Source organism: Lissotriton vulgaris, chromosome 1_1 (assembly GCF_964263255.1).
Source record: "Lissotriton vulgaris chromosome 1_1, aLisVul1.2, whole genome shotgun sequence".
Taxonomy (NCBI): Eukaryota; Metazoa; Chordata; class Amphibia; order Caudata; family Salamandridae; genus Lissotriton; species Lissotriton vulgaris.
Genome location: NC_141685.1, coordinates 464,068,420 through 464,094,921, shown reverse-complemented (window position 1 = coordinate 464,094,921; position 26,502 = coordinate 464,068,420). Strand labels below are relative to the sequence as shown.

At 45.3% G+C, this 26,502-nt stretch overlaps 1 protein-coding gene across 5 annotated transcripts in view; it reads right to left on the bottom strand.

Annotated features, from left to right (window-relative positions):
- The window catches only part of SGIP1 (SH3GL interacting endocytic adaptor 1), a 1,273,000-nt gene that overhangs the window by 1,030,162 nt on the left and 216,336 nt on the right, over nt 1–26,502 (bottom strand). The window lies entirely within an intron of this gene.

The following is a 26,502-nucleotide window of genomic DNA, read 5'->3' as shown; positions in this document are numbered from 1 at the left end:
CTGGTTAGCTCACTTCTGTTAAGTGCCTTCCACTTGTCTACCCACACCCATGCCTACTCCAGCATGTCAAAGTCAAAAAGACTTATTTTGCCAATAGAACCTGAAACTTAGCCAGGTACAGATACATATATCTCCAGTCCATTGCATGCAACTTTCCCTGTATGTGCTCAAAGGTCATTTGTTGCTTTTGCATGAGTTTGGTGGAATCTTGAAAGATCTAAAACTTGAAAAATGTATGCAGGGCATCAGAAAGATGTGGATCTAGAGAGATGTATACAAGACCTGCATCAGTACCCATGCCAACTCCTCCCCCTCCAAACAACACTCCGTCTCTAACCACCTGAAGTGTATCCTGCTGAACACCCGATCGATCTTCAAACATGCCACTGAACTGTGGGACCTACTCTACACTACTTCACCGGACGTCGTCTTTCTTACAGAAACCTGGATGAACGCCTCATCAGCGCCACAGCCGTCCCGGACGGCTACAAGATCATCTGAAAGGACCGCTCCAACTAATCAGGGGGAGGCATCGCCATCGTCCATAAGAACAACATACGAATCACGACCAGCTCCGACGATAACCTCACGGCCGCCGAACACCTTCACTTCCAGCTCCACACCGACCCCAGGACCACACTTAGAGGCACCCTCATCTACAGACCACCAGGAACCCGCACACAATTCAATGAAGACATCATTGACTTCATCAGCCCACATGCCATCACCTCCGATAACTACATTCTACTGGGAGACCTCAACTTCCACCTGGAAAAGAAATACGACAACAACACCACCACCCTTCTGGACAACCTAGCCAATCTCGGACTCAGACAACTTGTTGACACCCCCACCCACCTCGCCGGACACACGCTCGACCCCATCTTCACCTCCAGCAAACACATCTCCTTCAATCACACCACAGCTCTCCATTGGACGGACCACAGATGCGTTCACTTCAGCTACAAAAAGACCACGACCCACATCCCACATCCCACCACAACCTATTCCTCGAAGGAACTGGAACAAAATCACCACGGACCAACTCTTCACATCGCTCAACCAAAACCCCCCCCCACCATATCATCGGACCCAAACCAAGCTGCCACCAAACTCACACAATGGATCACCCACAGCGCTGAAGAATTAGCACCCTTGAAAAACCATCAGATCAAACAAGGTAACAAAAAGGCCCCCTGGTTCAATGATGACCTTAAGAAATCCAAGAAGTTATGTCGTACCCTAGAGAAAACCTGGAGAAAAAACCCAACCGCCAACAACCTGACCATCTTCAAGGACGCCACCCGCAAACACCACCAATTGATCAGATCCACCAAGAAATCAGCATTCAAGGATCGACTCGACAACAACGCCCAAAACAGCAAGGAACTATTCAACATCGTCAAAGAATTTACCAACCCCACCGCCGGCACCAACGACATCACTCCCTCACAAGACCTCTGCGACTCCCTATCTTCTTTCTTCCACAACAAAATCATCGACATTCATAACAGCTTTGCAAACCTGCCCGAAGAACAACCCACTCCACCCACCTCCGATCCAATACAGCACCCTCACAACCTCTGCGCCTGGAACCCAATCACTACTGAAGACACCATCCGTCTGATGAACTCCATCCACTCAGGCTCACCAACTGACCCATGCCCACACCACATCTTCAACAAAGCAAACACCATCATCGCACCCCACCTCCGCGATGTCATCAACTGCTCCCTCAACTCCGCTACCTTCCCAGATAGCTGGAAACATGCCGAACTCAGCGCCCTTCTGAAGAAACCTACAGCGGACCCCTCTGAACTCAAGAACTACCGCCCCATCTCACTCCTCCCCTTCCCGGCCAAAGTCATCGAGAAAGCCATCAATAGCCAGCTCGCCGCCTTCCTTGAATCCAACAACTCACTTGACCCCTCTCGGTCCGGCTTTCGAGCCAAACAGCACCGAAACCGCCCTCATCGCTGCTACGGATGACATCCGAACGCTACTGGCCAACGGAGAATCAGTTGCCCTCATCCTACTTGACCTCTCCGCCGCCTTCGACACAGTCTGTCATAACACCCTCATACAACGCCTCAACAACGTCGGAATACAAGGTAAAGCCTTGGACTGGATCATCTCGTTCCTCGCCGGAAGAACACAAAGAGTTCGCCTCCCCCCATTCAAATCTGAGGCAACTGAAGTCATCTGCGGCGTACCACATGGATCATCACTCAGTCCCACCCTCTTCAAAGTGTACATGAGTCCCCTCGCAACCATCGCACGCCAGCACGACCTCAACATCATCTCATACGCTGACGACACCCAGCTAATCCTCTCCCTCACCAAAGACCCCAACACTGCCAAAACCAATCTACACGAAGGAATGAAAGAAGTAGCCGAATGGATGAAGAACAGCCGTTTAGTTTTAAACTCAGACAAAACGGAAGTCCTCATCTTAGGATCATCCCCCTCTACTTGGGACGACTCTTGGTGGCCACCGGCTTTGGGTACAGCACCCATACCTACAGATCACACACGGAACCTGGGCTTCATCCTAGACTCCTCCCTCTCGATGACCAGACAAATCAACGCCGTTACATCATCATGCTTCAACATCCTACGTATGCTCAAAAAAATCTTCCGCTGGATCCCCACCGAAACAAGAAAAACAGTCACCCACGCATTAATCACTAGCCGACTAGATTATGGAAACACCCTTTACGCCGGAACCACAGCCAAACTACAGAAAAAACTACAACGCATCCAAAACGCCTCAGCCAGACTCATACTCTACATCCCCCGTCAAGCCCACATTTACGGTCACCTGAAAGATCTCCACTGGCTTCCAGTCAACAAGAGAGTAACGTTCCGTCTCCTCACCCACACACAAGGCCCTCCAATACCTAGGACCCGAATGCCTCAACAAACGACTGTCCTTCTACAAACCCACCCGCCAACTACGCTCATCCAATCAAGCCCTCGCGGCAATTCCGCGCATCAATAGATCCACCATGGGAGGAAGATCTTTCTCCTACTTAGCGGCCAAAACCTGGAACTCTCTCCCCACTCACCTTCGCCTTACACAGAACCACCTCTCCCTTAGAAAGCAGCTAAAAACCTGGCTATTCAATAAGTAATGCACCCACCCTCCCCCAAGCGCCTTGAGACCCTCTGGGTGAGTAGTGCGCTATATAAATTTCTGAACTTGAACTTAAGACCTCAGTTCTCTCTCTGATCACCTTCAGAGTTGTATCTTTGTCTTTATAATTCAGAAACTGGACAAATAGAGCTCCAGGCAGAGGCTTTGCACTTGGGACTCGGTGGGCTCTCTCGGTTACAAAGCATTTGGAAAGCCTTTCATTAATTTTTCAAGGAACAGTTCTGGGTCAGCCCTCTCTGACAATTCTGGAAATCCCCAAAATCCCAGGCTATCAAGATTGAACCACACCTCTGCATCCTGTAAGAGTCCCACCATTTCCTTGGCAGATGACCTCATCTGTTGCACTGTATTCTGAAGCTCCTCAGCGCCTTCAAACTCAAAGCAGCTCTCTTTCTCAGTGACACTGTCAATTACATTTCAGAGGATACATAACATCCCAGCCATTCCAAACATGGTCTATTCTGGACTTACAAATAGCTTGTAGAATAAATTCTTTATATGGCAAGTCTCGCGGACCGACTACAGCATCCCAGATGTTCACCACAGCATATGACCCCCAATGTCTGTAACGGCAAAAGTAGCTTTTATACATTTGCTCATCTGGTTTTATTTGTGTTGGTCCAGGAATATTTCTGGCCATGAGCACAAGACTGTTGTAGTGTAGTTTGTAGATGTAGGATCCCAAACACCACGTGCAGTTTCTCTACTCCTCAGTCTGTTGTGCTGTAGGCAGGTGTATTAGGCAAGTCCTCTCAAGAACGAGCAAATGTACTGGGATCATTGGGGTCCCAACACAATGTGTTTGTCCTGCTAGACCAAGGGGCTTCATTGTGTAGCTCACAAAGACTAATCGTTGTTGTTAAATCTTATCCATCAAGGGGAAAAAGGAGGGCTGAGGTGTCCCAATACCCAAATTCTACGATCTTTATTACACCCTCCTCATTATGCAAGATACATTTTGAAGAGCGTGCCGGGGCGTGCTTCTCCTCTCCAGGCAAAGTCTGGGATCAGTACTCTTCTGATCAATATTTCATCCTATGCACTGTTGGACATGCAGCTGGGAGACCGGAAGACCTCCTCTTGCAAGCCTCATGATTGACATAGGCTGACCAGTTCACAGCATAGTTGCTGCACTGTGGGAGAGCTGGCCAGCGGACGGCTCCTTGCACTTTCCTCCATCTCTCCCAGACTTTCACCCCCAGATATGACTCACTAAATACGTTGGTCTGCTCTCGGTCGCAGCTCAATGCAAAGTTGCTCGCCCTCACCTCTCCCAAATCTTTGCCACCAAGGTCTTGGTATCCTGGAGGAAGGAGGGGGTACAGGAGGAGTCAAGAACAGCTGTACTCAGTTTGATGCCCCTGTACCTCTCCATCGATGGGCAGCCAGCTGTAATTGCTTTAAGCCAACACCAACCTCCTGAGCGCCCGCGTAGCTCGCCATCGTAGATTCCTCTGAACCACTTAGTCGTCTGCCATTTAAACACCAGAAGCCATTTGCAATGCGTTGCTCATATTGCCATGATGGAAGCCGATGAGGGATGAGCAAGCAGGATTACTGCAAGTGAGACGGTGCTTCATGGAAATGCAACCGCCATGTTTGATCTAAGCGCAATGTTCTAATTTTTAAATAGGAAATGTTTCAAGAACGCCAATCATGATTTTTTACTATGAGCAAATGTTTGTAAAAATGTGCTGTTATTTTGACCAGTTGAGAAAAAAGCTGGGGTCCTAGGTTTTCAATCACAAATGTGAAAATTAGAATGATTACATTTTAGAGAGATGTTTAATAAATATATATTGAACTTTGACATCTGTCCACAAGTCATATTAATATGGCTGTATTTGCTGATTCAAGTAACTATTTAATTCTCACTGTATTAATTGGGACTGAAGTTTGCAATCAACGATTTCTATCCAAAAGAAAAAAGAGCTGGGTCGCCAAACATAGCTACTATCAAGCAACTGTGGAACCGCCATTCAGCTGCGGACACACTTAAGTTGTTAGAATGAATAACTGCCATACTTACTATTAGAATTCTCTTGGGCACAATGCTTTACATTTTTTACCAATTTAATTAGGGGTGCCCTGGAAGGTCTGTAATCCAGTAGCCACCCTAGATGATTAAAGGTTTTCTGCATTATACCATCACTCCCCATTTTGACTTTGTCTCTTAAAAGTCTTGATTTTAGTTTTTGCGAGTATATGGAGAGTTAATCCAAATTAAGGAGCATGCCTACTGTACATGTGTACTGTGAAGAAGGAAGCACTATATTGTCAGTATGTTGTTTTTTTAAATGTCTATCTATTTTCAGCCATCCAACCTGATGGCAACATAGTCAACAGTAATAACACGGTCACAGTTCTACATAGCAGTCATGTGCAGCACCATTGACATTGACTTCACACTGTACGTTTCTTTGCATATGCATGAAAAGCGGGATTATATTTTACACCAATGCCACCTCTCCCTGTGCTCATACAATACTCCATTTTATCTGCTGTCAACGCTCACTTATTACGCAACAGTTGTGCCTACCTTGCTGAATAGCCTCAAAGCTTGGGGAGAGGGGGAGGTCACAGGACGTGAAGTATCGTACTGCAATTCTTCAGCTCTTTAACATTCTGGTTTCAGCTCTCTCGTCAGATTCAATGTAGTGACCTTTTGTCATTCTCTCTACTACCCACCTTCCTTTCACACAAGTAACACGTGAAGGTGGTTAAGGTGGAGAAGGGTACCATAGACTACAGCTCTCCTTCGACATACCCTAACAGTCTTCCTGCTGAATGCGAAATGTCAAGACGTGCTAAGCGGGAACTGATGATGTTGGTTATCACAATTGTGCTTACCGGTAACCGCTAATAATGTGTGGTTGCTGAAGAGAAGGACGATTTAGCACACAAGAAAAGGAAATGAACATCAGTCTAAGAAAGGAGGGCGATCAGGAATACATAGGGAGCTTAGAAGAGAGGGAATACTGGGACAGAAGGAACGTAGGACCAAGGCATAGAGTTAAGGCAGAGCAAAGGCACAAGGGAAGAGCAGTCCAGATCTGAGAATCAGAGGCACAAAGTAAAAGGCTAGGCCAGGGGCACAGGCATGCATAGGAATTAAAGACACAGATAGGAGCCAGAACTGAGAAAATGTGTTTAAACTCCTGCCCCAAATTACACCAAGCCAACAGGCCAGAGGGGCCCCCTCATTGGGGAGCTTGTGGCGTTCTCCCTGAAGACTCACAAAACAAGCAATGGCAAAGTCATGAGTTCTGGCACTGGTTCCCAGCCTTCGGCTTGGTCAAAGCTCGTTTTGTCAAGTTTTCTGCACATCGTTATTGTTAGGAAAGCTACTGGGCCTTCGTCAAACTTAAAAAAAAAATTAAAAATGGCTAAAAGTTGAAATATTTTTTCTGATCTCAAAAACGCTCATTACCATAGTAGTCTCTGGCATTAAAGGAACTACTCTATATGGAATTGCTTCTTGTGAAAGCGTGGCTTGATGTCACTCAGTAAAATAAGCCAATGCCTGAGGTTGGTTTCCCAACTGCCCCATGCTGTAGTGGACGGAAGAGAAATGTGACTGACAGAAAAACAGACCATAAGATGAAGAGATTTGTCTGAAAGCCCCGATAAGGAATATGCTACTTACCTGTATGCATCTGTTCTTGGCATGTAGGGCTGCTGACATTCATATCTGTGCATAGATCGCCGCCTAGTGTTGGGTCCGGATGATTGCACATTGTTGTCCTGGAAGAGTCTTCGAAGTATCACGAGATCGGTGGCTCCTCCCCCGGACTACAGTGCGCATTGGCATCCTGTCCATCCTCAGATTGTTTTTCGCCATTGTGGCAGGGATGGAGTATGATACAGTAAGTGATGTCCATGCTAAGAAGAATTCTGAGTGCTACAGCTGCGACAGGCACTGGGGAGGAGGGAGGGCGATATGAATGTCAGCAGCCCTACATGCCAAGAATAGATGCATACCGGTAAGTAGCATATTCCGTTCGAGGCATGTGGGCTGCTGAATTCATATCTGTGCATAGAATGTATAGCAGTGTTCCCCCTAGCGGTGGTTGCCTGTGCCAGCTGCAGCTGCCTGAAAAAGAGTCCAGAGTACAGCCTGTCCTACAGCTGCTTGGAGTGTACATCTACGCAGGAGTGTTTGGTAAATGTATGTATGTATGTATGTATGTATGGTAGTCCATGTGGCTGCTCTACATATGTCCTCTAGAGGAATGTTTCCTAGGAAAGCCATGGATGCCCCTAATTTGCATGTGGAATGCGCTCTTGGGGGAACTGTTAATGTGCGTTTAGCTTTTTGATAACAAATTTGTATGCACTTAACAATCCATCTGGCTATACCGGATTTAGAAATGGGGTTGCCCTCGTGCTGTGGTGAGAAGGCAACAAACAGTTGTTTAGTCTTCCTGAAGGGTTTTGTCTATATAGTACAGTAGAGCTCTTTTAACGTCTAGGGTATGTAGAGCTCTTTCTGCCACTGAGTCTGGATTTGGAAAGAACACTGGCAGTTCGATAGTCTGATTGATGTGAAATTGGGATACTACTTTCGGCATGAATTTAGGGTTTGTACGCAGTACTACTCTATTTGTATGAATGGCTCCTGAATAGTGAGGGCTTTTAGCTCACTAACCCTTCTTAGTGAAGTAATTGCCACCAGGAAGGCCACTTTCCACGTTAGGAACTGTACCTCACATGAGTGCAGAGGTTCAAAAGGTGGTCCCATCAGTCTGGTTAAAACCACGTTTAAGTTCCAGACAGGTGAAGGTGGGTGTCTTCGAGGAATCACACGTTTGAGTCCCTCCATAAAGGCTTTAATAGCCAGAACCCTGAAGAGTGAAAGGTGTTGCCTGTTCTGAAGATAAGCTGCCACCACAGCTAAGTGTATGCAGATGGAGCTATAGGCCAGATTGCATCTATGCAAATTTAACAGGTAACATATGATGTTTTGAGTAGATGCATCCAGCAGATTTATGTCATTATTGGTACAATATATGACAAACCGTTTCCATTTCGCCGCATAGCAAGCTCTGGTTGTGGGTCTCCTTGCCTCCTTGATAATGTTCATATAGTCAGGAGGCAAGTTTATGTAACCAAACTGACTTCAGGAGCCAGATCACAAGGTTCAACTGTTGCGGATCTGGGTGCTGATTGTCTCCATGGCTCTGCATTAAAAGACGGGGAGTTGATCGCAGCCTTTGATGAGGCACCACGGAAAGTTCTAGGAACGTGTTGTACTACGGTTGCCTCGCCCACGTTGGAGCAACTAGGATGAGTGTCATGGAGTGTTGTCGTAGTTTGCATGCCACTAGTGGTATGAGCGGTGCTGGGGGAAAAGCGTACGCAAACCTGCCTGACCAGTTCATCCATATCGCATTACCCTGAGACTGCGGATGTGGGAACCTGGTGGCGAAGCTTTGGCATTTTGCGTTTTCCCTTGTGGCGAACATCCCCACCACTGGAAGTACGGGTACAGCACCGAGGGATGAATCTCCCACTCGTGCATCTGGTGGCAGTGTCTGCTGAGCAGATCCGCCATCTGGTGGTCTCTGCCCGGGAGGTGTTCCGACATGAGGAAGATGTTCCGCTGAATGGCCCACTTCCACATGCTTTGCGCCAGGTGTGACAACTGTGGAGAGTGTGTCCCTCCCTGCTTCTGAATGTAGTACATGGCAGTCATGTTGTCCGTCCGGATAAACACGACTATGTTGCACAGGTGTACTTTGAAGGGCTTGATCGCCATATAGATCGCCATTAGTTCCAGCAGGTTGCTATGCATCTTCCTCTGCTGTGTCTTCCATAGTCCCTGCACTGTGTAATGGAGGACATGCGCCCCCCAACCCAGGAGAGATGCGTCCGTTGTCAGCACTATTTGTGGAACAGGCTCTTGGAACGGTCGTCCCCTGCAAAGGTTTTGTGGATTCCACCAATGCAGAGAGTGATATGCACGACCGGTCACTAACACTAGGTCTTTCAACTGCACTTGAGCCTGGTTCCACTGCCGTGCTAAGCATTCCTGAAGCGGACGCATGTGTAGTCTCGCGTGAGGGACTATGAAGATGCAGGAGGCCATCATGCCTATCAACTGCATGAACACTCGTGCGGGCAGCGAGTGTTGGGGCCTGAACGTTTGAATCAGCAACTGAATACCGCTGATTCTTGCCGAGTATGGCTGTGCTTTCGCTACCAGCGTGTCTATAGTCGCTCCTAACTACTGTTGTACGTGAGCAGGTTGGAGATGAGACTTGGTGTAGTTCAGGGAGAATCCGAGGCTGTGTAGGTGGTGAATAGTGCGCGACATGTGGCTGACACATTGCTGGGCCGACTTCGCTTGAACGAGCCAGTCGTCCAGATAGGGGTAGACGTGGACATGGTTTCTTCTTAGGTGCCCCGCCACCGTCGCCAAGCACTTGGTAAACACCCTGGGTGCTGTTGTCACCCCAAAGGGTAGGACCTTGAACTGATAGTGCTGGTTTTGTATGGTGAATCTGAGATACTTCCTGTGTGCAGGATGTATTGGTATGTGGAAGAATGCATCCTTTAGGTCTAGCGTTGCGAGGAAATCTCCCTGACTGAGCAATGGTAGAACCTGCTGTAAAGTGAGCATGTGAAAGTGTTCTGACAAGATGTATTGGTTTAGGGGCCTGAGGTCTAGAATTGGCCTGAGGGACCCGTCCTTTTTGGGGATTAAGAAGTACAGCAAGTATACCCCTGTATCTTGTTCCTGTATAGGGACGAGTTCTATGGCCCCTTTTTGCAGCATACGGATTACCTCTTGCTGCAATAAGTCTATGCGCTCTGCTGACATAGGACGGTGTTTTGGGGGTATTTTGGGTGGAGTGGAGGTTAGCTCTAGACAATAGCCGTACTGAATAAGTTGTCTCACCCACCTGTCTGTGGTAATGCTCTCCCTGACTGGCAGGAACTGTTGTAATCTCCCCCTCGACCGGTGTTATATCGTCCGGGGGCAGTGACAAGGCGTCACTGTTGAGTATTGGCAGAGGATCTGGTGTTGTTATTCCCCCGTCCTCTGCCCATGCTGCTGTTTCCATGGTAGCCACCTCTATTGTTCTTGTTGTAGGTGGTTTGCGTGCTGCTTTTATTGTACGTGGACTGTTGTGATGCCTGGCTTCGTGTAGCTCCTCTGTTACTGGAGCAACGAAGGGAACCTCCTCTAAACTGTTGGGACTGGAGGGCACCCATGGATTTGGCCGGGTCAGTGTCTTTTTTAATCTTTTCTAAGATTGTGTCCAATCTGGGTTCACAGGCTGGTTCAGTAATGTGGTCTGGATCTCAGGTTTGAACCCCGAGATACGCAACCAAGCATGCCTCCTAAGCAGGACGCTTGTGTTAATGGCCCTTGCTGCAGTGTCTGCTACATCTAGCTCACACTTAATAGATGCGTTGGTAATGAGTTTACCCTCCTGTATTAGCATCTCTGCTCCCTCCTTGTAGGGCTCTGGCAAATGTTGTAGCAGTTGCTCTATAGTGTCATAATGTGCCCTATCATATCTGGCTAATAGGGCCTGTGTATTTGAAATCCTCCAGATATTAGCTGCTTGAGCAGCCACCCTTTTCCCAGAAGCTTCCAGCACTTTAGATTATTTGTCTGGAGGAGGAGCATCACCCGTAGTCTGAATTGGCAAGCTTACGGGCATTGGAGACCACCAAGGAGTCCAACGGCAGCTGTCCCTTAATATATGTAGGGTCCACAGGCGCCGGTCTGTATGTCCTTTCAATCCTAGGGTTAATAACCCTTGCTCTAGTGGTTTCTTTAAAGATGTCCCCAGCATGTTTAAGGACACCCTTTAGCATTGGTAATGTTTTTACAGATTTTTCTAAAGAGGAGAAAGTGTCAAACAGGAAATCCTCTTCCACAGGGTCAGCATGCATGTCCACATCATGATTTAGGGCCGCCCTTTCAATCAGAGCGTTGAACGCAGCTGTATCCTCTGTCGGTGAAGTTTTCACTGGATAAGAGTGAGTATCAGGAATAGTTTGTGATTCTGCCTGGTCAGCAGGGTCTGCCCAGGTTTGAGTCTGGTCATCCTGATCAGTGTCCATAGGATAATGATATTGTTCCTCATCATCATAAACAAAATCCTCTGTAGTGGGTGTGGGTGAATATGCCGAAGCGTCCTGGCCATAGTACCGCACAGATTCAAAAAGGACAAGTGAAGTTGCAGAATCCCTCTTCTTTTTGAGAGGAATTTTGTAAGACTCCAAAGTATTGTCAGATCTGATTTTCCTCTGATAAATAGTGAGTTTACCAGATTCTGAGTCTATGTGTAACTTGGACTGGTCATCATAAGAGGGCTCCTGGTACACAACGTCCTCCTCCGAAGGATGGCTCTTTTTTCCTAATGACCCTTGTTTAGGGGTTTCGACCCTAGGCGTCGGATTGAGCGCCTTGGGGCGCGCAGTCGGTGGTAATCCAAACTTTATCGGTGTCTTTTTAGGGAGGCCGACCTTCTTTGGCGCCGGCGTCGATGTAGGCCCGACCGACTTTGTCTTTTCGCTAGCAGTCTTTTGGGCGTGCACCGTCTTCAGTGCTTGCGGCGTCGGAGGCGCGCTCTTCTGCCTCGCCTCGACGTCCTTCAAGGCGCTTTTAGTTTTCGACTCGAGGCCCTTGACAAGCTGGGGTCTGTCGACCTGATGCTTCGGATCGAGACCCTTTCGAGGCTCGAGTCCCTTGTTGATGTCGCTGTCCATGGACTTAGACGTCTTCGGTTCGACGTGCTTGGATTTAATCGCGGCCTTTAGCGCCCCCTATCTTTGGTTCGACACTCTTCGCTTTCGGCCCCACAGGGGCGTCGACACCAGATGTTTTCGTCGACTTCGATGGGTTCGAGGCTTTCGACCCGAGGACTGTTTTTAGCACTTTCGGTTTCGCTATGTGCTCGATAACTTTCGGTTTCGTTTTTAGTATTGGAACCAATGGCTCATGTATTGTTTTCTTAGCCGGGCCTTGACCCTGGGCTATAGAACGTTCCTGACGAACTCGGCTAAGGCCTTCCGGCGATGCCTCGACCTGAGCCTTTGGAAGTTCTTGAGTGTCTGTTTCGTGCCCAGTACCCACTGTTGGGTCTGGTTCATCGCTTGAGTCGTCATCAACGGCTCCGATGGGGGGATACGTCGTCCCTTACCTGGACGACGTTTTCTAAATCGACGTTGTCTTAGTCTTCTTCATAATAATCGGAGCCATGCTCCGAACCGGGATCCGACTGCTGTTCCGGATCCTCCGCGTCGACGATCTCATCGTCGTCCTCATCGAATATGTTCACCGGGTCGGGCGCTGGCCTCGACATAGTTTGCCTCGCTGCACGTCGGAGTCTAAGCGTCTTCTTCGACCTGAATAGAGCACAGGCTAGACAGTTGTTCTCGTCGTGCTCCGGTGAAAAACACTTGTTGCACATCGGGTGTACATCGATGTGCGGGTACTTAGTTACAAGGGGGGCATTGTTTGAACGGGCTCCATTCCATCGACGATAAGGCCCGGTGTCGAAAAGGCCACGCGGCTCTTCGACATCCTGCTCAAGAAAACTGGAACAAGAACTCGGCACCGATCGAAACAATACCGACGACTCCGAAGGCCTTTTGGCCTTTTAGAAGTTTCCGAACTTGAGTAAAGAAAAGTAAATCGAACCCAATCTCGGAAAAAACAATCTGAGGATGTACAGGATGCCCATGCGCACTGTAGTCCGGGGGAGGAGCCACCTATCTCGTGATACTTCGAAGACTCTTCCAGGACAACAATGTGCAATCATCCGGACCCAACACTAGGCGGCGATCTATGCACAGATAGGAATTCAGCAACCCACATGCCTCGAACATACGTTTTTACATGGAGCACTGTAAAGTTTTACATGCAGTCCTATAGGGTCAATAGTGAAATATTTTAAAAGGCCTATGTTGTGCAGGTAACAAATATATTCCTCTTACAGGCATTATACACACTAGTAGTAGAGATAATATTGTGAAAAGCTCTCAAATATATTAAATCAGGCCTTCTTTTTAATCTGAATGGTCAAAGAATGATAAGCATTGGAGTGCATACCAAGAGGCTGTAATAAGCTTAAGTGTTAATGAATGCATCACAAGGCAAATATAGTAAATATGTTGGAACTATCTAACCAAATGATCACTGTGCAGATACTGGACAGTGAAAGTGTTAAATGTAGATCGGTTCATGCTGACAGCGGTAGAAAGCTGCACCTCAATGGTCTTAGACAGTCTAAATTGGATAATGGAGGCATAAGAGTTGGCTTTATGACAAAGAGCGGAAGAGCATGAAATGTAAAATTATTAACGGAAGGTACCGATCCTATTAACTTAATAAAATATCTTACCAAGTCAAAGCTAATTCACTGAAAAACCCTTGCTCAATTTCTGGTAGCAAAGGCACAAGCAGCAGGCTTTTTTCCCAGAGAAATGAAGATTTGAGTAAGGAAAATGATCAAACAATGGTAACAAATGGAGTCAAGGTGGCGCCTCACTCATGAGAGGAGGACAAAGCTCGGTTTCATGTGGCTCTGGCCGATTACCACGGGAAAATTAGGGCAGCACGCAAAGCTCATATAGCTGTACAATTAGACCAGGCCAAAAATTACCCTAAGGTGCTATATTGCATTTCGCAGTCCTTCACAAATTCCAAGACGTGTGAGAATACGATGGTCCCTACACAAAAATTGTGCGATGACATTAGCACTTTAATACAAAAAATTGAGACCATCCATGATAAAAAGTGTCCAATCAGGGGAGCACTCTTCCATCGCCATGATTCCCGTAGAATCTGGGCAGGCAGTTACCCAACTGTTGGGAAGTTTTCCCCTGGTGACACAGGTGGAGGTTGAGTCACTAATCCACTCAGTAAAATCCGGATCACCTCAGGATCATGTCCCGGCAAAAATAACCGCTTCTCTTGCCAGCCACCTGTCCCCCTCCATTGCACATCTCCTCAATCTCTCCCTGCGAGGCGGTCTGGTCCCTTTGGAATGGAAAGCAGCACAGGTTATGCCTATCCGGAAGAACACCAAGGCCCGCTGAGTTTTCCAATCTCTGCCCTATCTCTCTCCTTCCTTTCCTGGGCAAGCTATTGGAGAAACATATAAACACTCCTCTTTCTAACCATGTCGAACGGACAGGCAGCCTTGATCCATCTCAGTCAGGCTTTTGCCCTAAATACAGCACAGAATCAGCCCTACTAGCGGTAACCGACAACATCAGGATGACCCTAGATAGAGCCCACTGCACGATTCTGGTGCTGTTTGATCTGTCCGCCGCATTCAACACGGTTTCCCATAAGATCTTGCTCAGGAGGTTGGAAGAGACTGGACTCAGAGGTTGACAAGTTTTCTTTCTTCTCGTTCTCAGACGGTTAACCTTGGCTCTTATCGTTCAGCTGCAACAGAACTGTCCAAGGGAGTACCACAGGGTTCTTGTTTGAGCCCGACTTGTTTTAACAGCTATGTGTCTCCCTTGGCCAATCTGTTGAGGAGTAGTGGGTTCATCCCTGTCTCCTATGCGGACGATACCCAGCTGCTTTTTCCATTTGCAAAGTTTACTCCATCAGTGCAGGCCGCCTTCTCCCTGGGAATGAGAAATCTCTCTCAGTTGTTGAGGAGTAACTTTCTTCAGTGCAATGTGGGGAAGACTGAAATCATGCTCTTCGGAGAAGCTCAACTACTGTGGACACACGATTTGTGGCCCTCAGACCTAGGTACTTCCCTAATCCAAAAACCTGTGTAAAAAACTTAAGTTTCCGCCCTGAGCAGACCCTCACTATAAAGGAGCATGCTGTTCTGACAGCTGGTTCCTGTTTTCATGTGTTGGGTCTTCTGCGTTGTATCCTTCCTCTGCTCCCAGACTCATTCAGGAAGATGTTAACCAAGGCGCTTATTTTAAGCCGCCTGGATTACTGCAATAGTCTCCTGCTGTCTGCCAACGAGACCGCTCTTGATAGACTACAGGTTGTCCAGAATACCGCGGCACGTTTGATTCTGAACGCACCCCCAAGGACAGCCTCTCGGCCTCTGCTTTATCAGCTCCACTGGCTCCAGATATGGAAGAGAGTACAGTTTAAAGTCTACTGCACCATTCACAAGGCCTTGGCCAATTCTAGCCTTAGCTATCTTGCGGATACATTTATCCCCTACACTCCTAGGCGGTCTCTCTGCTCAGAATCCAAGCACTTCCTCACAGTGCCTAGAATTAAACGAGCCAGACAGGGTGGGAAGGTCCTGCCACTGGAACAAGCTCCCTGCGCAACTAAGACAGAGCACGGAACATCTCCACTTTAGGAAACAGCTTAAAACCCATCTTTTCACCTTGGATCTCTAGCGAACAGTCTTCTCTCACGCTGCCCATTCGAGCGCAGAGATATCCCTTTGGGTGTCGATTCTGGCACTTTATAAATAAATAAATTAAATAAATAAACAAATAAATAAGGAACCAGAGTTGTGAAATTTCAAAGTTGTAAGCCAAAACGAGCTAAGAAAACAAAGTGACAAAGTCGATGATTGTAGTTTTCCAGGACCTAAATGCAATTTCAAACTCGCCACAATGGAAGGGGTTGTCTGGTAAGCCTTCCCAGTTACCCTGGTCAAAAGTTTAACCTTAAGACTTTGGCTGGCATTAAGTCTTAGGCAGATGTGGCATATCTGCCAAACATAAGTAGATGTCCAGTCCGAGTTTTTTAGACGGTATATGTATGTAGGTAGTCTTGATAGTGATGGATCAATAGGACACACTGGACATTTACCAATTTTTTTTTCACAACAAATTTTATTGATTGATCAGGTAAAGGCATATATACAGTTCTCCACAATCAGGAGGTCACTGCAAATGATCAACACATGTACATCATGGTAGCCCAATCAATGAAAGAAACATTTCTCCCTAACCCCCCCACCTCCCACAACCACCCAATTACCCCGCTACCCACCCCTTATCCCTCCCTAACCCAGTACACGCGATCACATTAAGCCTCCTGTAAGTGCTGTCAGTATGCCAGGCGCTATGCGCCTCTCTAGGCCCGTGCCCATCGTCCAGATCCAGATCGTCGTCAGGTTCTGCTGGGGGATCCAGAGTCAAACCCCTATAGTCAGCCCACCGTTTCCAGATTTTGTAGTGTTTCCGGGGGCAACCTCTGGCCTCGAACACTGGGCACTCTAGCCCTATAAAATAATCCAGTCCAGACTTCCACGCACTCAGGGGGGGGGGGGCTCGCTTATTCTTCCACGCCCGTGCCAAGTCCCGCTTGGCCGCCACCAGGCCCAACAGCAAAAGGTGGCGTTTGTAAATATTCCCTCCCACACCCTCTAGCACATGGAGGAGACCCAGACGATGAGTGCGGGGGAGATCCCAGCCCAGTACCTCTGACAAACAATTCCACACACCATTCCAGAACCTAGTCAAGCCAGCACAAGACCACTCAGTATGTAGCAGGGAACCTATCTCAGCTCCACAGCGCAGGCACTCCGGGGACACAATCAGGCCTGCTTTCCACAGCCGCTCTCGTGTATAGTAAGCCCTGTGCAAATATTTGAATTGGATTAGTCGGAGTCGTATCGCAATGGCGGTCCCACGTGGGGATTCCAATGACTCCCTCCAGTCATCCTCATCCAGGGGCCCTACATCCTTTTTCCAGGCGTCTTTCAATGGGAGCAGGGAGGAGGAACAGTGGGTAACCAGCGTTTGGTAAATGCGGGACACCTTTTTATCCCCGAGATCCCCAATGAAAACCTTCGCTGCCACAGGGCTGAACTCCGGCAGCGACACCTACCCAACTAGGCTAGAACATTTACCAATTTTTGAAAATAAACAGTAACTTTTTATCAGAAAGTTGAACTCCTCCAAATCGACAGGGAAAGATGTTCAAATCAAAAATGCTCACTAAGTGAGATACATGGGGTTTGGGCTCCGTTCGAAGAATTTAATTTTGGCCCATTAAAAGCCAAAACAACCCTGTGTTGTGTGGTCATCGTCGAATTGCAGCAAGGACACTTTGTGGCCTTGCCCTTGCTCTAAGAGCTAGGGTCTAGATCTGCAAAGGTAGTTTCCAGTCCCAAAGTCTCAGATTCGCAAAATCTGAACTTTTGTGACAGTAAAATGAACTTTTGTGATGTACAAACTCTAAACTACCTTTCGGTAACATACTGCTTATGCTCCTTGACCACTAGAGTGCAGCAGAGCTGCAACAGGAAACGGAACGAGATTCGGCGGGTCAGGACTCAGGAGGAGAGGAGAGGAGAGGAGGCGGCCGCGGCGGTGGCTCCACGGCAGGACATGCTACCACCCAGCACCCAGCGGTGAGCTCCAATCGCGGGGGATTGTGTGAGCCTTGCACTATAGAGCCGCGGGAGCTGCGGGTACGGGTGCCGTGAATGCCACGAGAGCCGCGTGTGCAGGAGCCGCGAACACTGGAACTGGGAGTGCGGCTAGTGCAGCAAATACTGTGGAACAAACGTGGAAGTTGCCTCGGGAACTGCTGAGGTGCCGAGGTGCTATGGGTTTTACCGCGGATGTTACCGCGGGAGCTGTAAGTACCGCAGGTGTCACAAGTGCCTTAAGCGTTATCCTGCTGTGATACCCTGAGCCCCGAGCCTTTTTGATTTTTGCCTGATTTCCCTGCCATAAAGCTGAGAGCGGAGGAAGCTCAGAAAAGTTAAAGTCACCAAGCTTCCTTAGGCCTCGCTAAAACAACCACTATACAGCAATCCCTAGCAATCCCCATCTTCTAAGAAAGCACTTGGTCATTTATGGTTTAACATTGGATTTAAAACTGGATTATTGGATTATTGATGCTGGGACCCGGCTGCAGCTGGTAGTAGCAGCGCTCTTTAAAGAAGCAGGGTTTGTGCTTTGTCGTGGTGAGCTTGAACCCGACGATCCTCCCCCCTGTCCCCCTGCTTCTGCATTTTTCTTTTCTTTTTCCTTTTCCCTTTCCCTTTGGGGGCTGCTGCGATAGTTCTTGGCTTGCCGTCCCACGAACTTATTTTTTACGTAACCGCGCACTGTAAATATAACCAATCCAGCAGAAGGGCAGGATCACCAACGCCAACAATACCAAATAATCCAATTAAGAAAGGTAGCTGCTAGAAAATGCGTTTTGGTAAAGAAAGAACTGTGGGCTCCCCTAAGAAACGAGCTCGAAGAAATCAAGCAGCCAATTCACAAAAAAAAGGCCCGTGTCAAAGCGCAAATAAAGGGGTCAACTCAGTCCCTAATTTCACCTATAGCAAGAATGTTTGAACGATCAACAAAAATTCCACCGAAATTTGATTTTATGAAAGATCCAACAACTGCACTAATGACTATGCAATCGGAGCTAGAACTAAAAACATTGCAGTCCCCACTCAAACCAACAAACGAAATGAAAGGGGGTTCGGACCCAAACGCTGAATGGGAGTTAAGTCCTTAAGCTGTTATACGAATCAAGAGGACCCCATGACATTCTAAATAGAGGAAATATCCTCCGGTTAATGAAAAACTTACCAACTCTTGAAAGTATAACAGAAGACATTGAAAAAGTGGGCTTTCAGCCAAATCCGGAAGGCACACTGCCACCAACATTGATGACAGTACCCGCAGGCTCAATAGCGGACTCTATCCTGAAAGAGCATGGACGTTTTCGTGATTGGGGTATATTAATAAGCCAACTCCCGCCAAAGGTTTATCCAACACCGCTATTAAATACGGGAAGCATTACAAAAAAATTCCAGTCTGATGAAAGTAACAAAGTTTTCTCCATATTAAAAAACCAGTTGGGAAAAACCAGTCATGAAGCCAAACCTTGTTCTATTCCAGTAGAGAAAGAGCACAAAAAAGAGCCAAACGAACACTGGATAATGGCATCCCTCCACGGTATAAAGGACCACTGACCAACTCTACCGCAAGATCAATTGCAAGAAAAGTCTATGGTCCTTTCAAAATTGAAGATATGCTCATGGAACATAAATGGGATCTGTGGACAAGGGAGGGAAGCTAAAATTCAAGGTTTCTCAGCTCAAACTCAAATAATACTACTGCAGGAAACATGGGCTACAGACCTATTTATGTTAAAACATCATACAGGTTACTTTGAACCAGCTATTAAATATCAGAAATTTGGACGTCCCTGTGGAGGATTAGCAATCATCGTCAAACGACCTAGATGCGAAACATGAGCTAATTCATACAAACAACCCAAACCTTCTTGCATTAAGAATTCGTTATAAAGCCTGTAAAAGTATGCCATATAAAACTCTAACTCTAGTAAACGTCTACATACCACCGAAACTGATCTTAAAGAAAGTGTTGACTACCGCCCTGAATGACCTGTTACTGGCGCAAATTTTGGACGTGCCACTGGCTGATTATATTGTAATAGGGGACTTCAATACAAACTTGTTAATGCCTTTGGTACGGAGTGACTTTGTCCAACTACAAAATCAACAATGGGCGATTCCCGACCCGATAACGGAACCTAAAACCGTCATTCAACAAAACAAAATAGGGGCAAATTTGGTGAATGATATGGAAGCGTTGGGCCTTAGAATATTGAATGGCAGATTTCCAACGGACTCTCCACCGGCTTGTTCATTTCATTCTGAAAATGATACTTCATGAATTGGCTATACGTTGACGTCTTTATCTATTTTCAACAAGGTGATATCCTATACCTTGAATAGAGTTACGGACAGCGATCATAGTCAGCAAATTATTGCGATAAATACATTGTGTCCAAAATCTGAGACCTTCCTGATAATCCCAGGCGAGATCTGTACCATTAATTATAAGAAACTTATATGGAAACCTGGTAATATGGATGAGATCACGGCAAGGGCAAAAAAACTAGTGACAGAATCTAGGGAGGAAAACACAAACATAAATCTCATAGAACGATGGGAAAAGTTTACCCATAAAGTAGTCACTGATACTACCAAAACAGCAGGAGTACAAACAAGGAAAGGGGCAAATAGCAAAAAAAGAGAAGGCAGAGAAAATGACATCTTTCTTTCATACGGCGTAAGGAAACTTAGATGTAGCCGTAACAGGCTGAGGAGACAATTAAAGAAGTCACCATACAACAAAGAAAACGCTGCTTTACTGAGAAATACAAACAGCAGCTTAAAGAAATTGATTTGGAATGAAAAGAGCTAAGCAAGACAAGATCTGTGGATAAAAATATTTCACGCAAGTACATTGGCAAACTCAAGGGAGTTCTGGAGACTAATTAATGGCCTAGCTACACCTAATAAATTTGTAATTAGAACCAGTCTTTCTGAAGAAGAATGGGTGATCTTTCTCAAAACACATCTAACACATCTAAATCCAAATCATCCATCTCTGATACAACGTACTGTCGATGTAAGTTCCATAAATGTTGACAAAGAAGAAGATAGTGAGATTCTTATAATCAATAGTCAAGTGGCAAGTTTGATAAAAAAGCAAAAAGACGGTGCCCCTGGTCCGAATGGCATCACTTTTGCACTTTTCAAAGAAGTGCCCGATTTCTGGTCACTTTACCTTACAGATGTTTTTAAGGAAGTGATCCAGAGTGGACAAATCCCAAAATCATTGGGAGGATCACTTATAACACCCATATTTAAGAAAGGAAACTGGCAACAGCCAGAAAACTATAGCTTAATTACTTTACAGGACACGAATGCTAAGCTGTTTGCCGAAATTCTATTGACTAATCTAATGGACTGGGCAAAAGAAAATCAGGTATTACCCCCAAACCAGACAGGCTTTGTCAAAGGCCTCGGTACGACAACAAATCTTTTAATATTGGCAACATTAATTGAAAAAGCAGTACTAGCTAAACAACCTTTATATTTGTGTTTTGTAGATTTTAAATCTGCTTTTGACTGTGTTGATAGAGATCTTTTATGGGACAAACTTGCCAAACAAGGAATACCAGAAAAGCTGTTAAAGATGATCAAGCTGTTGCACTCTGAAACTTGGGTTAGGGTGAGGACGGGGAACGGCTTATCATTAACCAAAATAATTCCAACATCGAGTGGTCTTAAACAGGGTTGTGTGTTGGCTCCCTTACTTTTTAAACTTATTTTTAGCTGACCTTACCACCGAACTAAATGCCATTAACGCCCACCCTCCAAGGTTAGCTCAAATTCAGATATCAAGCTTATTGTACGCGGATGACGTCATACTCTTAAGTTGTACAAAGGTGGGGATGCAACGACTGATTGATGGCATCTCTAAGTATTCTGAGGTAAATGGTTTGCATGTAAACGAAGCCAAGACTAAGGTGATGGTAGTAACAAAAAAAGTGTGATTAAAACACGCACATAAATGGATCTTGCAAGGAAAAAAACTGGAACGTGTAGCTGACTACAAATACTTGAGAGTAACTTTCAACGACAACGGCAAATTCGAGATACAAAAACTCGATATTACAAGGAAAGCGAACTCCCTCGTCGGTGCACTTGGAACAATCCAGAAAGCCATTGGAGACTGGTCTTATCGTCCCTTATTAAAAACAATTGCAGCTAAATTATTGCCTACTTTAACTTATGGCAATGAAGTGCTCAGCGAGAATGACGCAGAGATCATCAACAACTCGGTCGCTAAAGCGTATAGAACTTTATTTTCCCTCCCAAAGAATGCCTCACAAGCCGAAGTGAGGTTGGAATTCGGGTTAAATAACCAAGGTTATGCAAGGAAAGGGCACACATTGAAAGTGGGGTACAGAATAAAAAACGATCAGGACAACGAAATGTCTCGCCTACTGTGGTTGGAAATAAAAAATAACAGGAACCTAAGCGCCAGCTCCTATTTAAATCTAGGAATTGAGGAGTTTGGAATAACACCTATTTGGAACACCACAGTTGTCCAGGAGAGTTTTAAAAAAACAGTAAACAAACTTACGGATTATTTCTCCTTGATAAAGGACAGATATCTTTGTTAAAAGAAAGCATGCTTGGCCAATTGTGAATGGTTTCAAGAAGAAAAAGATTCAAACCTACCTGGAAACTTCATGGTCGAAAAAAAAGAAAAAAAAACACATTTTTATTAATGCTAGGTTTGGCTATTTTTCAGGCTTATGCCACTTGGCACCATGGAAAAGATCTGATGATAACTGCTTATGTAGACTATGTAAATTAGGTCAAGAAGACATTCTGCACTTATTGTGTCTTTGCCCTGACCTTGAAGTTGAAAGAAAAAGTACAATTAAGAAATTGTTTAATGAACGTGGGGTAAGGACTCGTAGGCAGGCATTAATGGCAAGCTTAAATCCAGAAGACCTACCAATTAATTCATCTTTTGTTAAATTCCTTCAGATGGTTAAAAAAAAGTTGGAAGCCTGTGCTTGATTAAATAATGAGCTGTGTAAATATGAACCTCCCGAATCAATACAAAAATAATTTAACCCCTTCACTGCGGCGGCAATTCCGCCACAGTGCTAGGGGGTGGGGCGCACGGCTCACCTGCGCTTGTGACGGAACCGCTCCGTCACGCGCCTCGGGTGAGCTGTGCTAGTGACGGAACGGTTCCGTCACGAACGCGCCCGCTCAATAGAACCGCCGCGCAGGCGTGAAATCAGCGCCGCGCAGGTGCGGCGAGCGGGCTGTGACGGAACTGCTCCGTCACTAGCACAGCTCACCCAAGGTGCGTGACGGAACGGTTCAGTCATAAGCGCCGAACGGGTTAAAACAATTTACCTTTTTATATCAGTCTGATCAAAATTATTGGAACATGAATTGTTTTAGTATTTTATATTTGTAAATATTTTAGCTGTTTTATTTGGTAAGATTTTAATTAAATAAATTTACTTTACTACTTTACTTACATACTGCTTAATTGCTATTTGGTAAACATGTGTTTAGGGAGTGACCTTCAACTAACAAATCCCAATGATATTTATTAATGTTTTACGACTGAAATCCAGTTGCAAAACATTAATAATGTATCGACTACATAAACGCAGTGATAACCTATTAGCAAGTTGGATAGGGTCTATAAGGGGCCCCTTCTCCTATGTGAATGTTAGGAATATGTAATGGTCCCAATCTTAGAAGAAAGTTTGTAAAACAGCCTAACCTTTCCTAGTCTTAAAAAGTTTGAAGAAGTTTTATTTTTTTCACATATTCAGTTTTCCTTTAAGGAAAATGGCTGCATTCAATAAATATTTAGAAAAAATATTGCTTCATTTGAAAGCAATTACAAACGTGGTTGCCACCATCCTTGTGATGGCAGCGTATCATGGTGGGTTGCAGTTTGTGACGTGCCTCATTAATATGGAGGTAGGTTGATTTGCACATACCAATAGTTGGTGCCCAATTTGCAATCATTTTTAGCAAATACAATGTTTGTAGATCTGGCCCTTAGTCACTATGTTGGTTCTCAGAAACTCCAGGGGAAAAGGTAGACTGCTGTAGCTGATGAGGGCTCCAGAAGGTTCCATACTTCTTTTCAGCAGTGCCGTGGTAGTCTACAACTGTGCTTCAATATCTCCAAATTGAAAAAACATGCAACTCTTAGACGCTCAGTAGATGTCTTCCTTGGGGAGCCTTGGCACCTTCAGTCGGTCGCTCCAGAGATCAAGTCTCACTTTCTTAAATGTGCTACGAAGTTACTTATGATCACTTCCACACATTCCAAGATTCCGGGAAGACTCATTTAGTGTATAGTGCAGTCTACTCTGAACAAGACCGATCGTTCTCCTGCACAAGAAGGAGCCCTTCTTCAATCTTGATATTCCCTGAAGTAGAGGCAGAAGGCCAGACAACCGATGAACGAAGAGCACTTCTAGAGCCGGGGTAAAAGTGAAGAGCAGGTTAGCCCCATACACCCATTCCACCGTACAGGCAATATACAGGCACTTCATTCACCCTCTCCAACTGTATTTCGACGAGTTTGGAGTGGAAAGTCACGTTTTAGCCAGTGGCTCGTGACGGACAACCTCGTCTCAAATCCATACAGAATCCGCAAAGTCCAGCCATCCCACCTTTTCCAGATACTTCAGTTCAAAATGGAAGGACCTAAGTTGCAGAGCTCCTTAACTCCTCCCAGGTCCTGTCTGTGGAAATTAAGATCCATCCCTTTCTCTGACTGTCCTGCAAATAGCCATTTCCACAACTGGGATCAGAGAGACAAATCTGATTTTTGATAAAAATTCAAAAGAAACTTGGATTATTTAGATTTCTTCTGGCCTGTATTGTACAAAATTAACTTTTCATCACAAACAAGCCTCTTCAAAAGAAATTCTACAACAGTCTATACGGTGAATATAACACTTTGGAGTAGAATGTCCCACCTCTACACCTACACAACACAGCCTTGTGTACTGCAAAGCACACTTGGGGGGTGGGACTGGGTGGTGGGGGGCGGGGGGGCTGAATGGTCTATTGTAGTAAATTAGGTTTCCCTATATGCTGAACCAGATCTTTCTGGCATGTTACTGTAGTGTTTAAAGCTAGAGCAAGTCAAGTTGCACTAAAAGTACTGAACGCAGCTTTTCCCATTCGCACGTCGAAGGTTTAAATGTAGCTGTAGTCCACAAATGACATTTAGTTGTTATGCCACTAGTTCATTCTCTGCACCTATATACTATGGTCCTACCTAAAAATGAAACAGGCTAAATGGTTTAGCCAGTTTGAACTCATGCTTTGCGTCAGAGCACACGCACCAAGAGACTAAGTGGTAGTTTCACTAAGTCATGATTAAAAGTATTTTCAAAGGCAATACATTCATGGGAAAGCAAGCAGAAAACTAATTGCTACAAAGTTGAAGATTCAGCAAACACAAAGCTGCTGATTTTTATTGGGAAACAACTGGTTAGTTGCTATATCTGCAAGGCATATTTACAACTGTTTTCAGTGTCTACACATCTTAAGTCTGAGATAGACCATGGCAAAAGAAAATATCACAGAAAGAACTGTAGTGAGGGAGTGATCTCTTCCTAATCCAGATGGAAATGAGCAGAAGTGCTCTTTGAGTATCTGTCTAAAGAGCCCTGAGAAAGGTCTGAAAGATTGCTCCAAAAACTAAATCGGAGAAATGTAGTACTTTGGCAGCAGGTAAGGACCTCCAATTTTCAAGTTGTCATAACTCTTATTTTTGTACCATAGAATTTGGAACGGAACAGCTAACGTTGCTGCTTGCTACCTTGAGACCAACTCTTTACTGAGCTTTGTTTTAGCGCTTGTGTTGCTAGGCAGGCACATATTTTCACTGACTTAACAGAAAATGTTTTTCTTTTATTTCCAATTTCATGGAAGATTGATATTAGACTAAAACGGTCCAAATCAAAGGCATTCAGGTAGTAGTGAATCAACCCATGCTAAGAAAGGGTGTTCTGTAGACCACTAATCCAGCACCAGTGCAAATACCCACGTAATTTCTAATTTTCCAGCAGTCGTGCTTACTAAAGCACCATAAAACCACCATATCATTAATGAACCAGCAAGTAGCTGAGGTGATTTTTGAAATACAAGCTAAGACCTCTACTGAAAGTTTGAAGGATCACATTTGAGTAAGATCTCACATCATCCAGGAAAGCAGCTAGCCAGCAAAAATATCCACATATTCTTTCTCTTCAAGTGGCATTAGTTGAGCCACCATCTTAGAATCTGAGGTATAGCAAACTTCTAAAGTTACGCCCTAGCCTCACCCCACACTTACCACCTCTTTACCCCTAGTTCTCCTTCACTGAAAAAAAGTTGCTCCATTCATGGTAGTCAACCTTTCCTTCAGTGTAGGTATTTTTACTTTGTTGAGAAACAGCTCAAATGACTTGATCCAAACCATGCACCTCAAAGATAGCAAAACTTTAAATATTCTCTTATCTGGTTTCATCATTCTGGATACGTGTTTTTTTAAGAACTAGACAATGCGTGCACACCAAATCTCATTGATATTAAGAGTGGTAACATATCATCCCAAATATTGCTGCTGAAACATCTTCCCAAGAGCATTAATTTTCCTCTTCCTCTTGGAGCTTTGTCACATTGTCTCATTAGTCCTAAGAGTAACTGCTTCTTTTTACCACTTTGAAATCCTCAACTACCTACCTATGGTGCTTTCTCATTGTCAGTATTTAAATCTTAAACATATGACTTTGTTCTCAGCCAACATTAGTTTAGTTGCAACCACCCAGACCACTCTTCCAAGGTATTGTTATCTATCAAGATAGCTATCTAAATATATAGATACATATCTATAGTTAAATATATAGATACATATCTATATCTAAATATATAGATACATATCTCTATCTATCGACATATCTATATCTAAATATATAGATACATCTCTCTCTCTCTATATATATATATATATATATATATATATATATACACACACATACATACACACATACACAT